Source organism: Pomacea canaliculata, linkage group LG1, assembly GCF_003073045.1.
Source record: "Pomacea canaliculata isolate SZHN2017 linkage group LG1, ASM307304v1, whole genome shotgun sequence".
In the NCBI taxonomy this organism is placed as follows: domain Eukaryota; kingdom Metazoa; phylum Mollusca; class Gastropoda; order Architaenioglossa; family Ampullariidae; genus Pomacea; species Pomacea canaliculata.
This window is the reverse complement of record NC_037590.1, coordinates 38,628,577-38,644,787: the sequence shown is the minus strand read 5'-3', so window position 1 is coordinate 38,644,787 and position 16,211 is coordinate 38,628,577. Positions and strand designations below refer to the sequence as shown.

At 42.8% G+C, this 16,211-nt stretch overlaps 1 long non-coding RNA gene across 2 annotated transcripts in view; it reads right to left on the bottom strand.

Annotated features, from left to right (window-relative positions):
• Positions 1-16,205, bottom strand: part of LOC112562489 — a 30,562-nt gene extending 14,357 nt beyond the window's left edge. The window contains exons 1-2 of one of the 2 annotated variants that reach the window (XR_003098872.1): positions 16,084-16,205; positions 11,681-12,004 (exon numbers count right to left, since the gene is read on the bottom strand). This is a non-coding gene — a long non-coding RNA (uncharacterized LOC112562489). Of the gene's footprint in view, positions 1-11,680; positions 12,005-13,324; positions 13,869-16,083 lie in introns of those variants that run through there. The other variant, XR_003098871.1, reaches the window with a different exon arrangement.
• Between the last annotated feature and the right edge of the window lie 6 nt (positions 16,206-16,211).

Below are 16,211 nucleotides of genomic sequence, written 5' to 3'. Positions count from 1 at the left end.
AACGAATAGTGGCAGCAAGTACCAAGTGTATGAAGAGAAACATATACATACATTACCTATGTTCAGATAGTTTTCGACAGATTTTGTTGCTGGCGGAGAGAAGCTAATGGCGGTCCAACTGCGTGCAGATCAAAAAAAAAGAAAGTTGGAAGAAGATGAAAGTGTTGCTCGACAGAAATACCTTCAAACAAAATTTTCTTTATCTTTGCAATAGCAACTCCCTATATAATGAGGTAAAGCTGTTTGACTCGGTACATGTGGACGGGACATTTTCTTTTCCCTATTTTCATAAGACACTTTACTTCGCCTCAGAATCTCTTTTCTACCTGTGCCCTACCCTTTTATACAGATTTAAGAATGAAAGGGGTGTTTGATACCAAGGTATGTAAACTGTACTTACTGAATACAATTTTTAAAAAGTTCCTTGGCAAAAGAATAGGACGGTTGGTTGGTTGTTTTCTGATATCTGTCTCAAGCAGAGAAGCAGTCAAGTGGTAACATTACTAAACTGTAGTAGGATATACTCAACTGTCAAATGGCGTTGTGAGCGAACTTGCCTGAAGTTTGTTCTACTCTGAATGCCTGTGATCAAGTGGTACTTGAAAGGACGACATGTACCCTCAAGATAAAACCGTGTTCTTCCCCCGAACAAGCATCCCCCACAACTGAGGGTTGGCTGATTTCACATGGTGGCCATATCTCCATGTAGACAATATTAATAGATTTTTTTAAAGTGATATTTTCGTTTTCGAAAGAACCACTGCCGGGTGAACACATCATCTGCTTTCAATTAACTATTCTATATTTTATAACTGCAGGGTGTTGACTGACCTCTTTACACTAGCAGCACTTAAAGCATAAAAGTCAAACTGAACACAGTTGTAAAACACCTCAACACTCTGTCTGAGTTCTCCACTAGCAACCACACTAAGGATGAGAAAAAAAAACCTCTTCTGTGCCAAACATTTTACACGTCTTACAACAGGTTTCCTGGCAGACGTGAATACGTTTCCTGGCAAGAACAGGTGTTGAAGTTCTCGGTGTTGTACGACTTCTGACGTCCGCACGTCTGTCTGACGAGTTATTTCCTCCTGTCTGGAGTTGTCGGAACTCGTAGCGCAAGAGTAACCTTTGGCAAAATGCATCACAGTCAGGACCTTACCAGATGTTATTGTTTACGCCGGTCTAGGAAACATGCGCTATATACCACACCTTGCCATATATTATTTCACACTCTGCCTCCAGAAAGCAGCCAGTATTTCAGTTATTGTATGCATTCCCCAACAATGTCGGTCACCTTTCTAGTTATTCCGAGTGTGCATGTACTCTGTGTGTGCGCACACGCATACTTTTGTATATGTGCATTTATGTGTGCATATGAGGATATAAACTTATATATAGGTTGAAAAAGCAAGAGAGAATGACAAAACGGAAGATGGCTACAGGACGACAGGGAGGAGGCACAGTAGTGAGTGGGAGGAGAGGTCAGACTGCCCTTTACCCTCCGCCTGTCTCGTATCTATCGATCAGTGCTCACCTTACCTAGCTCTCACGGACACCTCTAATGAAAACTTCATGTGCAGTGAACAGGGCACTGTGAGCGAGGCGGAATAATACATGACCTACTCGCCCGGCGCTGCACACATATGCTGCCGCAACGCTCAAATAGTGCTCCGACACTCGCAGGGCGCTGATCAGGTTCACTGCAGGTTTCCAGGCCTCACAACTCGGGTATCTAGGGCACATAACTCCAGTACTCAGCTTTTCAACTGCGGAAGGTGGTGGTACTTTATCTGTCCTGTTGGGTGCGAACCCGCGATCCTTTTGTCCACTTTCTCCAATCATCCGTTCATCTTTTATATAAGTTTTACGTTGTTATAAATAGCATCTGACATGGCAGTTCTCATTTCAATCTTCTCGTCCATCATCTCCTCTCCTATCAGACAGCTCCGCTGATAAGACCCTGATTCGTGAAACTTATTTCAAAATTTAATAATCGGCCTGTCCGGATGTTCGTGATGAGCAGGCTTCAATCCTGCAGGACACGAGAGAACTCGTTTTCGTGTTCGGGCTGGCATCGGCCGACATAAACTAATCAGCATGCTGTTAGTTCCTCGTTTGCAATCCAACATTTTTTTACATGGGTCTAGCCTCCAGCAAGAACGCATCACTGCAGCTCAAACAATCCCGTTAAAACAGTATGTAGGAGCTCTGACACCTACTGAGCCCAGAAACTCCGGGCCAAGCTTCTGGCACCGATGTTAGCGGTTGGTTGTCGATGTCTGATGGCCATCTTAGTAACAATTAATCTAGTTTCCGTAAGGTCATAGGGGGTAATTGGAGCATTCTAGACTTAACAAAGTCATATTATGTAAAGTCTTTGGACTAGTAGAAAAACGGGACAATGCCACCAACATTCACATTGAAAACGACATCAACAATAAAATAAAATGTTAATAATCTATTTGTAAACTACACATCAACAAATGTATCAAAGAGTCACTTCAAAAAGAACATTTTATGACCATGAATTATTAATCATCTAGCCTATTATCGGATAAAAATCTCGCGATCAATGACTGTTATAACAAAGCTGCTGTTCCGTTCTGTTCTGCGACAGAAACGAAAGCACATAGGAACTCAGTATCCCACCTGTCAATAATTACACAATTATAGTTTCCAACTAACTTGCCACGGCCCACTGCGTAAGGGGCATAACCTTCAGATGCTGTCCCCGAAGCTGTTGCAGGGAACCATGGTAACGGGTCTCGTAAACACATGGAAATGATGAGGGAGGGAGCTAGGAAAGAATGAGTTGCAGGCACGCCAGTTGATGTTTTTCACATTTATTTACGCTGTCATTTCTCATTATCTTTACTTAATCTTCCCGACCTTGTTCGCATCTAGCCCTGAGGACAATGGATGGTCAAGAAAGCTTGAAAGTCATTAATCCTTTGCTTTCAAAGATGGAGAACGAAAATCAGTGTTTATTATTGCGAGGCGAGTTACTGTTGACTAATCTAAAGTATCAAACTTTTGAGATGGATAATATAGCAGTTACTAAGAAACTAATTTTTACAGCAGACATAGTAACTGACAAAAATTGAGCTAAGAAAAGCAAATTTTTCTGAGCAATAATTATAACGAACATTATCCTCACAATAATTCATACTCAAACATATTTTCGTTATTTGATTAAATAACCAGAGTAACTGACATAAAAACAATAATTGTGAATACTGCTTGTAAAAATATGTAAGCTAAACAATGGGAACAATTCTAATTTCTCTGTAAACCAGCAACAAGAATTAACTAGTATTAGAGGTATATATAAAAAAAATATGGAAACCTGTTAAAAATGCACCAACTAAATTGAAATCCTGACAGTTTTGAGTGAAATTTCGTCCCAGTTGTTGCTTTCTGCCATTATTTCAAGGAATACGAAATGAGAGATTAGATGCATAGCTACAAGGAGAGTAAACATCAAGAGAGAAAGAGGGGTGAGAACAAGAGTCATAAATTTTCCGACACATGGCAGTCTGACAAGTCCTTCAATAACGGGTTTGCGCAGCTCTCGTGGCCATTATGCACACATGGCCATCACACACAGTCTCGCCAAATCACCAAACCTCTCGGCCCTGCCGCCATGCACAACTTGGCACATCAAAAGCCGGCAAGTCTGCTGAGGGGCGGGTGATAAGGGTGTGGAAGCACAGGTCTGGCTTTGGAGATTGAAGAATGAAGACCGTCCAGAAAAAGAACGAGAAAGTGAAGGAGATAAGCTTGAGATTAGAAAGCAGAGGAAAGAAAGACAGAAGGAAGAAACGAAAAAATAATCAAGCAAGCAAATAAACATTAAATCAATCAAACAAAAAAGCGAAAAGGAGAAAACATTTTAACAAGGGAAGAAAATCCATGATCGTTCCTCCGATGGACACTATCCAGAGACGAGGTGTTTAGCAGTTTTCTTAATTCTCTCCTCCGTTTGCCTCACGCTGCGTCAATACGTTAGCTCTGCCCGGATGAACCTCCAATCGTGGAAGACAAGCAAGGGCAGGGACTCCGTCAAAAGACCATCTCAGAAATGCCCAGGCCAGACGTGCCTTGCATTCCTTGTCTTCGCTAGATGGGTCTGCTCGATAATCATGGCAACGAGGTCAAACCATATCGCAGATTACTTGCGATGCCATTCTCGTTCAAGCAGCTTCATCAACGCAGAACATCCCCCTGTTCCCTTGTCTCTTAGAGTTGGGAAGAGTTTGCTAGGGGGGTAGAGGAGGACAAGGGTGGGGTGGGCGTAACAAGAGGACTGGACTCTACCAGCCGATGCTCTCTTTCCGTTTCTCATGCGTTTGTCTAAGATTGATCAGGATTTTGCTGACTGGCACTCACCACCCACGTCCTTCCATTCTCCTTTATCCGCTCAGTTCTCTTCGTGGACGGGAGATCGGCTCTCCTGGCAAAACTCTGGTGGAACAGACATGGGACAATCCAAGGGCCAGCTACTCTCGCATCTGCCTGTTCCGACTGATGCAAATTTTCTGTTGGGATGGTGACATGGTCATTCGTATTGTGCCTCCCTTTCTCACACGCTTGGGTACCCTCTGACTATTAAAAACACTCTGAATGTATAATATTAATACATATTCATCTGTTGAACCATAAGAAGCTGATGCAACCATACGCAGAAAGCAACAGATATGATTATGGTGAAGAAGACCAGTCATTAAAAATGACAGTGTTCTTCACAATTGTCGCTGGCTACAGTGTTTATTATGATGGTGGCAACCATTTTAGTATAGACTCATTCTCTCTGAGAACTCGAATTACCAAGTACGCAGTCTTATTTGAGCAGAAAGAACCACCAGAGAGGTACTGCGACGAAACATCTCGACGCCCATGCGTTTCTTGTCCAACGAAAGAAGCCAATTTTAAGTCAAGTAGTTCTTCAACAACTGAGATATTCTGAGTAAAGGTACACCGAGTATAAAACTGTATAAACGAATAAAAATTGTCCAACCTTTGCACTGAAAGTGAGTACATGCATGTTTGTTCGTGCATGCTTGTGATGACGGAAGTTACATCTGCACGTCTGTTGATAAGGCTGACGAGTGTGAGATTGTGAAGGCCAGCTAGTCAGTGTGTGATAGGTATCTCCACCGTGTGGAGGAAAGCGGGGGTAAACAGAGTGTTCCATTTTCATGAATATACGTATCATAAATTTCATCTTGGAACAGAGAATGCGCAAGAATAATAAACAAGTTCTTTTATTCTCCTTCTTTTTCTGTGCAGGAACTTGCAGACGAAGGCTCCTTTTCTCCTTCCCCTCTTACCCATCTCGACAAATTAGGTCTGGGAGATGATGCAAGACACGCGCAGCACGTGACTTTCATAGCTTCCAACATCACTGGCCCGCTCAGGGGGGCTGCCTCTCGGTTTCAGCCGCTGACCTGAAGGTAATGGCGAGACCGTGGCTGGCTTTGCTTGAAGCCGACTAGCCGCCATATTGGTACTCATAAAGCAATATTTCCAGTACTTTCTGAAAGCCCTGCCACTGTATTTCGTTTCGTTTGTTTTTTTGTTTTGTTTGTTGTTTTTTGTTGTTGTTTTTTGTTTGTTTTTTGTTTTGGCAAACTGTAAAGGTTGCATGCTTTTTGTTTTCTTTAGCATTTCACGCTGGTTTATTTAACATTAGTGGTAGCACCTCTGGATGGTGGCTTCAGAAAGTTTTATCACACCAGTCTCTGTCCAGTACATTTCGACCAGTATCAACACGACCTGTACCTGGACTCCAATCACTTCTCCGGTCATGATGATCAGCCTACACTCGTCTACATTGCTTTGTGTTTTTGTAAGTTATAAATTGCAAATTTGTTAACGCTGTTTTGTGTTTTCACAACTTTAAAAAATTTCCAGTATGCAGCTGTTGCTGACATTTACAACCATCTTATGACAGATGTTTTTTAAAAAAACTCTGTCGATAACGCTGTCTGCGTTGTTGTTAGAAAAAGTTTATGCTCTGTATCCTCTTATCTAGAGGCCAGGATAATACTTCTAGCAGAGCAGACGCTCACCTCTCAGTCATAACTCTATCGTGGAGCAACAAGCTAGATGATGTCCACACCTACATAAACCTGATACGGTAGCATCTGAAGACAGACACAACTGATAAAGATGACATCGAAGGAATTACTTTGACAAACTTATTGGTATGTTCGACCACACTTGTAAGGTTAAAAAATATCCTCACAGTTTGGATGCAAGTATTCAAGCTGCCCTCCATTCTCTCAAGATGTTTGACATAAATCAGTATAAAAGCAAGAGAAAAAGCCAGCCCAACAGCATCTTGACCAGTTTCATTGCTAAATTGCTCAATATGTCATTGTTTCAGTTGCTAGAGTCACCCTGTGCACCAAGAGTGGCGGCTAAAGTCACTGATCTGATTAAAATTGGAAGGGATGGAGAGAAATGCAATGCGGACACAATGCGGAGGCCACCAGAAGCTCAATCGATCATCTTTACGGTCCAAGGAATATAAAAATGAGAAAAGTGGGGAACGTGGAGCTGATGCACTAAAGATGAAGGGGAAGTATCGCTCCGATTGGTCTTGTGCTGAACATGTGCTTGGATCTGGACTGAATAGCGATTTTCCCTTCAGGTCCTTTCGGCATAATTTTTTTTTATCTGCAGCACCATAATGGTGGGATTGGTAGTTCGAAAATGATATATTAACCATCAATTCCCCAGAAATGAAGATTTACAGAGTTCAACGCTGGCTTCTGCGGCCCATGCAATTTATCAACAGGTCTAGTTTCTAGGAAACCTGAAACAAATGCGAATATAAAATAGCATTTATATCACACACTAATGAAAGGAGTAAATTTGAGCAACAACTCGGGGTTGAGTTTTATGCTTTAATTCTTCTACGTACTTTATATTTCCCATTTATCCTTCGCCTTTCCACTAAGCACGTACTTATGTTTCACGTTTTATTATTAGAAATATTGACCAGAGTCAATCTTCATAGGATCTTTCGAAGGATCCTTATTTTTTTTCATCCGTGACCTACCACAAGTTTTATAATTAATCGTTTACTTCAATATTAACCCAACTAGCTATCAAAGTGGTCTAGTGTTCCTGTCCATGTGCCAGACCTAAAGTGTGGATCACACTCGTGGGTTCTGGACATGGATCTCGAACCAGCTGGTGCGAGCGCCTCCACCCTTGGATGCCAGTGTCTAACCGCTCAGCCATCCACTTACGAGAAGAAGAAGAAAAAAGACAACAACAACAGAAAACAGCGACATGTACACTTGCTTTGAAGACAATGGTCTTATCAGTCTTTGGGAGACCTACTTGCAAAGGACATTCCCGATTCTATTTTTAGTACCATTCGACCTCGTCACGCTGTAGTTGTTACGGATGCTGCTAGGCACCGTGGAGACAGCATCAGCATTCTCTGACATGCAACAGCATGTGCATGGATAAGTGTCGGTTTGCAATGAGAACTGTGACTGACCTAGAGGACATTGGCTGGGTACACTTGGGCATCGACCGAAACTATGGATCTCCTCCGCCAGTTGCTGTTTGCCGAGACTAAAAATAGTTCCCGTGCCAGGCTGTCATCGCGTTCTTTGATAACTGCCTTTGCTGACTCTGCGATTGATACTGAAACGGACCACAGGATTAGGTCGGGAAGACGGAAATAAAAATCATTCAAATGGATACAACAAGGAAGGGAGATGACACAGTTATCAGAACTCTGTTCTATTCTATACCACGAAACACTGATTTTTTAAATCTTTGAGAATGAGCTCTCGGCTCCCACCTCTTAGAAAGCATTTACCTGGTCACCATCTTACAGTTTATCAGGAAATGAGAAATTGTTGTATTTAGACTAGAAGAATACCCAGGCAGCTGAAGCCATTACGATAAAGTTATAAAGCTTTAGTCCATTTCTTTCCATGTAACAGCATTTTTGAGGCTTTGGAATCGTACGCCTGACAATCGAAACCCAACAGTTGTATGAAGCAGACAAAGCCAAAATATTGGAACATTTTTTCAGGCATCTAATTCTGTAACAAACAGTACTGCAGGGTTTGTTCAGACCAGTCTCACAAGTCGTCTTGTGGACGTTTGCCACCTCGTGGGCGGCGTACTTCATCGACCCCAAGTTATGTCCTCTCTGAAAGTGGTTGTTGAGAACGCTGGTGGTCAATACAATAAGAGTGCAAAATCAGCAAACGAAAGCTTAAAGATCTCCAGTATTCGTGGTGTACAATGCAGCCAAGTCTCGGCATTGATGAGCAGTCGTTTTAACCACACAATGCTGGTAAATAATTACTCTCGAATCAAGTGAACCTATACGATGAGGTAATAGCGAGATCGGTCCTCACAAATCTCTTTGTGAGATTGTTACGAGGATAATACAGCTGTTGTTTTTAATATTTGAAGAAAGCTAATAAATTTGCGATAATCGTAGATAACTTACCCATCCATTCCTAGGAATAAAAACGTAAATGCTTCCAATCGCATGTAAAGTAAAGTTCTAGTGCGGTACAAGGAGGCAGCCATGTTTGGTTGCCGAGTGACCCCATCCTGTGCAAATGTCCATCTTCAGTCTTTCAATAAGCCTTGGATCTGGAAGGGGGGGGCAGGGGTCGGTCCGTACAATATCAAACCTGAGAAGAGGGACGAATAGAGGCACAGAGTGGAGAAGACTAGCGTGACACAGAATACCTTTTTGTCTCGTGATACCTCCTACGTCACGAAGCAGAATCGGTTTGTTTACCATTTGCCATAGAGTAACCCTAGAACCACAGAATTCCAAAACTACATGGTTCCCTTGGTGAAGGACATGAGTCCAGTATACTTTCTATGGACCCGTTTGTTTTCGGCATTGTGTGCTGCTGGGGAAACCGACCATATTGTTTTTTAGCCACCATTTTGTTTTCAATCCACAATTTCGAGAGAAAGCAGTTATTGACATCAGTATCTATTATGTATCCAACGTTACGTCCCCCTTGCTTTTTCCTTTTAAAAACACATAATTGAAACGGGCAATCAACACACCAACAATAAGATACCGGTCTACAGAAAATCCCTTAGTCTAATTTGGCGGAACTGAAGAAATCAGATGAAGCGGAATCGCTTCAATAGTAACCATCTCTTGTTGCGGGGTCCAAACCTTGTTACTCAAATAGCTGGGTGTTTGTTTGTTTGTTTGTTTGTTTGTTGGTTGGTTGGTTTTCATTGCAATGTAGTTTGAAAACATGTCTTTTAGTGGTTTGGAAAATAGTCTGCACAGTCTCGACATCACAAAGTCCTCTCTCCCTCCCTTGGGACTCCAACAGATACGTTACACAACCGACAAACGTCACAATAGGATCAGTGAGCGCAGACTGAACTTGCAACTGAAGGAAAAACAGTCCACAGTTCCGTTTCCTGCCTTCCACTTGGTTTTATGTGCCCACATGTGTCTGTTCTAATGAATCTATTTTTCACGCCCCTCCTCCTCCTCCGATCAAAGAGGGTAGATGGGAATGGAGTTTTTACCTCCCCAACTTAAAGGCTACCCTGAGTCAAACATGAAATGAAAATCAATGCTGCAGGCAGATTACCAGGATATACACCTGTTTCTAATTAAAACTTTAGTAAAGAATGTTAATTAAAAACACATGTAGCTTGACATCAACTGGCAGTTCTGGGGTCACTGAAGGCCGTTGCAAATGTGACAGCTCTGAGCAAACATTAATGGGGCGTTGCTTAGTTATGGAGCCGATATGTGACCTTACATGAAAAAAAGTCATAGCCAAGAACTAGATAAAAACTTCAAGATTCATAGACTTGTATCTCGGGAATGCAACATCTTTTAGACCAAATTTTGACAATAATCAGCTTTTAACGAACTAAAAAACCAACACATTTGAGAATAAATTTGCACTGTGGTTAGCCTTTAAGGGCGGTGTAGCAACGCAGCGCTTATCTAAGGTGGTGAGGATTGAGTGTCGCACGTTCAGTTCCCGTCTCTGGCCCATTTATTTTCTCTGGATGTGGCACCCGTGACAAGGCATTTAAAAAAACCAGTCAACATCCACGCCCTTTGTCTCTTCAAGTCTGTCTCTATATTCCTAGCAATTATCTTAACATCCTGCTTTCTAGTTGCCTGCATGTTCCCCTCCCTAGTGTAACGACGACGACGACGACGACGACGACGATGATGATGATGATGATGATGATGATGAATAGTGCCTATCCCCCTCACTGAAGGCGGGCCCAAACCGCAGTATGTGAACACCCAAATTGCAAATGACCGCGTGTACACACATGCAGACACAAAAACCACACTCACACCGTTATGCGCGCGAGGAGGGAGTTGGAATCGATATAGCTTAGGTTCACGCACTCGCCAGTCGAAGCAGAAACACAGCACGGGCTTAGCTTGACCCTCAACATTCACGCGCAGTCCAGCTGCAGACCATGCACACTTCTCAAAATGGACACCCACCAGGGTCCCCCGCAACACAGCAATACGGTTGCCGACAATCGACTGGAGACTTTGGAACCGCGAGTAAAGCGGCACCACACGCAGGATGCCGGTCTCGTTCCCTAGGCTACCGGTCACACGGAGCACAGCAAGCACGCGCGTCTCCAAACGCAAGGAAGGGATGAGAATCGGTTTGCCGAGCACAGAAGCCATTACGACCCCTTCACAGACAGACAGACTATAGTAGTGACGCTGCTCTGGGAACGAGGGAAAAGAGCGGGAGGGTGTGAGGAAACAGAAGAAGGGTGGGTGGGGTTGGTTTGCTCTGATGTCACTTTACAATTTAACCCTGTTGCTTCTCATTCGCGTGATTTCGTTGAGTCAGAAAAAAATCTCTTGAATTTCTACTTTCAGGCTTTTGTTATGGACAACATTTATGTGACTTTCAACCTGCATGCTCCGTGAAAACACATAAAATATATAGTGCTTCTTTTCAAGGGAAAATAAAAAAGAATTATAAAGGGTTTTTATTATGCCTTTTGTTACCGTCTCATCTTCTTAACTTAACATAAACATCACGCATATAAATTGAGAGTTTAATTAGTCAGGTGCTATTTCCTAATACCTCACACTATAACTGACGGCATGCATATAATAGTAGACCGGTCAGAAAAATTGCACTGGAAAGTGCAGCGAGAATGAACAGAAAACAACATGGCTCAAGCCCAAGCAGAAGACGACGAACACTTATTTCAGGAAGAAAATCGAGCCTGTCTTTAAAAACAAAATGGTTCGGAAGTAGGTCAACTAAAATAGACCAACCTTTTCTACAGCAAGACTATGCACTTATGGAGGATGAAAATGTGCAGTTCGATGCTGATTGCATCACAAGGAGGAGAGAGAGAGCGGGTGTCCCTTGATGTGACCGGAAGCTACGTAATGCTGAGGCTGCAAAGGACAATGCAGGAGTGGTTGCACGGCAAAGACAGGTTCCGCTCTGTCCAGAGAAACAAAAAGGACACCATTGCGAACTGCAACGGCGACCTGAAACGCACAAACACACACAGACGCTCTTGCACGCACCCACGCACGCAAGCACTCACGCGCAGGCAAGACGCCATTCGCCCCGCGCTCCAACGCTTGCATCTGCTTCTGGGCGTCATGACGACTCTACCTGACGACCCCGACACTCACCTTCCTTCACCAGTGACAGCAGGGCGAGCAGAAGGACAGCCGCGGAAGAAATCCATTTCTTGTATTCCATGACGGACAGGCACACACGCACCAAGGTACACTCACACGCAGCACCTCAGACTCGCACTGCGTATCCTGAAACCGAGCGGCTGAAATGGCAGACGATCCTTCATCCGGGTCTCCAGCGCGCGTGCCCGTTGCGCGTGCTAATGTAAAAATACTCGTCGAGCTTCTCACGGCGGGTCGGCTGCTTCAGCGGCAGCCACTCGGATGAAATCTGTCTACGGGGGTCGTTCCGAAAGGATCGAGCTCGCCTTCTGTCATCTGAAATATATATTTTGGTTTGATATGTTAGTGGGTACTAAAAGTTGTAACAATGGCACCAGAAGATACGAAAAGTGGTTGTGTGAGAGAGAGAGAGGGGGAGGAAGGAAGGACAAGAGCATTGTTTCTTTGGGCGCGCGCACGTGCGTGAGGGAGGGGTTTGAAAGATAAGAACTTAGACACTTTTCTAGAAGCGGAAAGAGAGTAGGGAGGGCCACACCAAAGTGCTGGCGTCGGAAAGTGCAGAAGAAAATAGGTCAAAAATAAATTGGTGCTGCTGTAAACAGGCGTCTTCCAGTTAAGCCGTGATGGCGCCCAAGACGTTGTTCGGCTTGTGTGTAATTAAGGAAACAGATCTGGCTTAGATGAAGCTGAAGAAATGGAAAACAAACACGATAAGGTCCGGCGGCTGGGATTATGCTGTAATTTTGTTTGATTTTACGCTGCGCTTAAAATAACGAGAAGAAGGGGGAAAAAAACAGCACTAAAGGAATGTTAAGGGTGGTGGTGGTGGTGGTGGTGGTGGTGGTGGTGGTGGTGGTGGTGGTGGTGGTGTGGTGGCAGTGGTGGTGAGACAAAAATATTGTTGTGATGATGATGATGAGTTTAAGTTCATTTTAAAATAATAATAATAATAAATTCCCCAAATATGAATACATAGTTATGCTTACTTTTCAATACATAAGCTTTCAAAGATCAGCATTCTCGTCTGCCATTAAGAAAGAAGAAAATTACTCTCCTCGACTGGAGAGTTCCGTTGCGTTGAAGTAGTGTTTGTAACAGTGAATGAGACTCAGTTCAGCAAATCTATGCACGCCTTCGAGTCAGATGAAGACACATCGCTCAGGTTGTGTTCAAGAAGCTATATTTTGCTCAGAAAATGAAACGGATGCTTTTGGAATGCATCCCTGCAGATGAACTCTGAACTTTATTTAGAAGCTTCGACGGAATTTAAACAAACTGATCAGTAAATATTCTCCAGATCAAAATTTAATGGGCAACAATCACGGTCATTGCAGCCTACGTTGTATTATTATTGATTCTGTTACTAAGTGAGTGCACTTCAAATAATTGTTTCCATGTGTATTTTGTTAATAAAATATAAACACATTTCAAATGTGCGGGTTTCTTTTTTCGAAGACTAGATTCATATATATATATATATTTTTATAGATCGTTAATTTCCAGAGTTACATTTCTATTTTATAGTTACTGCTTACTGCTGGTAGTGAGTATTTTACCATTAAAATATAATATAGAATTTTGGTTCATATTTATCTATGTAAAACTTGCTTTTCCTCGTTTAGCTGCCTTACTTACTCGCATTTTTTCCCGTTGAAGTTCCTCATACGCTTGTCATCCTCAATTCTTTTTAGCTGTTTCGAGCATGCACATCAATGGTGCTTTCACACTGTCAGCTGTTTTTAGTATTGTGCTGGATAAGGATGCGACTGATAATGTGTTTGTGACTGCGTCACGACGTTACTTGTAGACCAGAATGGTGCTTGATCTTTGTTTACACTTTTTACCAGCAGTCGTAGTTGGTTTTAATAGCTCATCGTGCTTGTGTTCGATGTAGGAAAATCTCTTCGTTTTGCTGAAAATCCAAGACTTGCTTGTCCTGTATAAGTGACTGGATAGCAATCGATTTTGAAATGTTTTGAGGCAAATTCTTGAGTACGATGTGGGGATGAAGTTCGCACTGCACGTATGAACAAAGCAGGGATCTGTGTATTCAGTTCACTGAACAACGTTCATCCACTGGTGTCTATAGCCATTATCTTTATGTGTCGAAGAGCATATTCACCAATAACACATTGTGTCCTGGTCTGTTTTCTTTTATTTCATCTTTCCTCTTCGAATTCAGCTCACGCAGATGACGCTATTTTTAGAAATATTTCCATTTCGTCACTTCCTGTTAATCCAAGTGTGATTAAGAGAACAATTAATATAATATTCTCGTGGCTCTTCTTCGTAAAGGAATATGTTCATGTGATATGTTATGCTCTATTTTCAGCGATTTTTTGTGAGGGCTGTGTTGTCTTTCAAGAACGCTGCTGTTTTCGGGTTAGCCTTCCTGCACTCTTTCCTTCCGTCACTAGGTTCATGAAAGGTAATTTTAACAGAGGTCGTTCGGTCCTGCAATGATTGTATGGACAAGTGGGATGCGGTTCTACATTGTAAACACCTCGTATCACTTAATATGCCTCTAACAACGACGAGAAAAAGAAGCCACAGCATCTTTAGAGATCGAAGTCCGCATACACTTTCACAAAATTCTCAAGTTTGCTTCGTCGAGAAAACTTCCGTTTATGCCATTTCGTACTTGTGTTATACGGATTTAAAAATATTATTAGTGCGCAAGTGGATTTTTTTTTTCATGGCATATCTGCTCATACAAAACCTGTCCCACTCGACTACTTTTTTGTATCGCATAGCATGTATCAGCCACACCATTCAACTCTTTAATGTGTCCTGTTGTTTCAAACATGGAGCAAGTCTACTGGCATGATGGAGAAAAGATGGTAAGCCCGACAATACTAACTGGGAACTGCATACAAAATACCCATCTTCTTTGAGAATGGTATCCATAACTACAGTCCTGTGCGGAGGTGAAAGAGTGCTGGTCTCCCTCCAGCTGCCTGATTGACGACGATAATGATGATCTCTTCAAAGCGCAATACGTCAACAGCAAATGACTCGTTGCACTGTGACACATAATGCTCTACACTCAATATGTGCAGCACACGCACACAACCTTTCCCCCCCCCACACACAAGATATAAACACACGCGCGCGCACGTCATCGGTCGATCCGACCACCTCATTCAATCAACCATGAAAATATATGACTTTGTCTATTTTATATCTTAGACGTGAAAAATGCATGCAGCTTCCAGTTAAATATAAATTATAAATCTGTTAATCTGATTTCATTTTTTAAGGTTTTAAGCATGTGACTTTTGTAGCTCGTGGATCCTGTCAGCAGCGGTCGAATTGTCCCTCGCTGTGAAACAATTCGACTGATGGCTGTGATTGAATCGACTCACGGCAGTGCCGAATCGACTCGGCTTTTGCGTGGTCGAACAGACATGGTCAAATCGATTGGCCTCGCTTGAACCGCTTAAGGGTTGGCACGTTTGTCAACTGGCTGGGAGCGTATTTCTTTTGCGCTTGGCATTCACCCTTGAGTGACCTGCCCCCTTAGCTTCTGTCCTGGAAAAGGTTTGCTGGATGATTGAGGTGGCGTTTGATTGGGCAGCTCGTTTCCTGAAAGACCCCGATGTGCAGGCACCCCCTGGCAGGGATCTTTGAGGTCCATATCCTCTGTAACCTTGTTCATAATGAAACTAATAATAAATCCCCGTGTGGAGGCGACTTCAAACAAAAGGCCACAAAGTCAACCATACACGAAACATTTAAACGTCGGCAAGCAGATGATACCATAACTATAAGTGGATGAATGATGATTAAGATTTGAGGGAACAGTCAGCTTGATTATGAAAGATATGTCTTAAAGAGATGCAGGTTTTAAGGTCAGATTTGACTTATTTGAAGATATGTGGACAGTTCAAAGAAAAAGGGGCAGCGATATAATTCCAAACGGTGAGGCCTGAGACAACGAGGCGTCTGCCGAATTTTTCCCGTGGAGTGTGGCACGGCAAGGAGAGAGCGCAGTAAATAACTGAAGAGCTCTGCTCCAGCATAGTGTTCCACTACTCTTTGGTCAGAGGAGGATCAGAGTGGATTACCACAGGGTGATTTAAGAGCGTTGATATTTTTTGTAATCTTGTTAAGCTTTGAATTTGTTTAAACTTGCATTTCATACTGCGTCGATCAGTGAAATACCTGCAGGAAAAATATACTATAATTTATAGTCTTATGCTAGTTTTAGACATAAAAACTTTGTATGCTTCTAACCCGATCCGATTATGGGGAAGGAAATGGTAGGGGCTGTCAGCTTATTTTAGCCGCATCTCCATGTCAGTTTTGTTTGTAGCTGCATGTACCGTGTTTGGCAGACCGGTGCGACACCTACCCATCTATTCACAACATGCTATGCCTTGTATGCAGATTACCTGTTATTGAGGGCACAGGTATCCAGGTATCCCCGTGATTGCGTTCAGACATACGTGTAAGATATATCTTTGCTATCAAATTGCCCCCTGCCATAGATACTCGAGCTGGTGACACCTCACCCACCGAC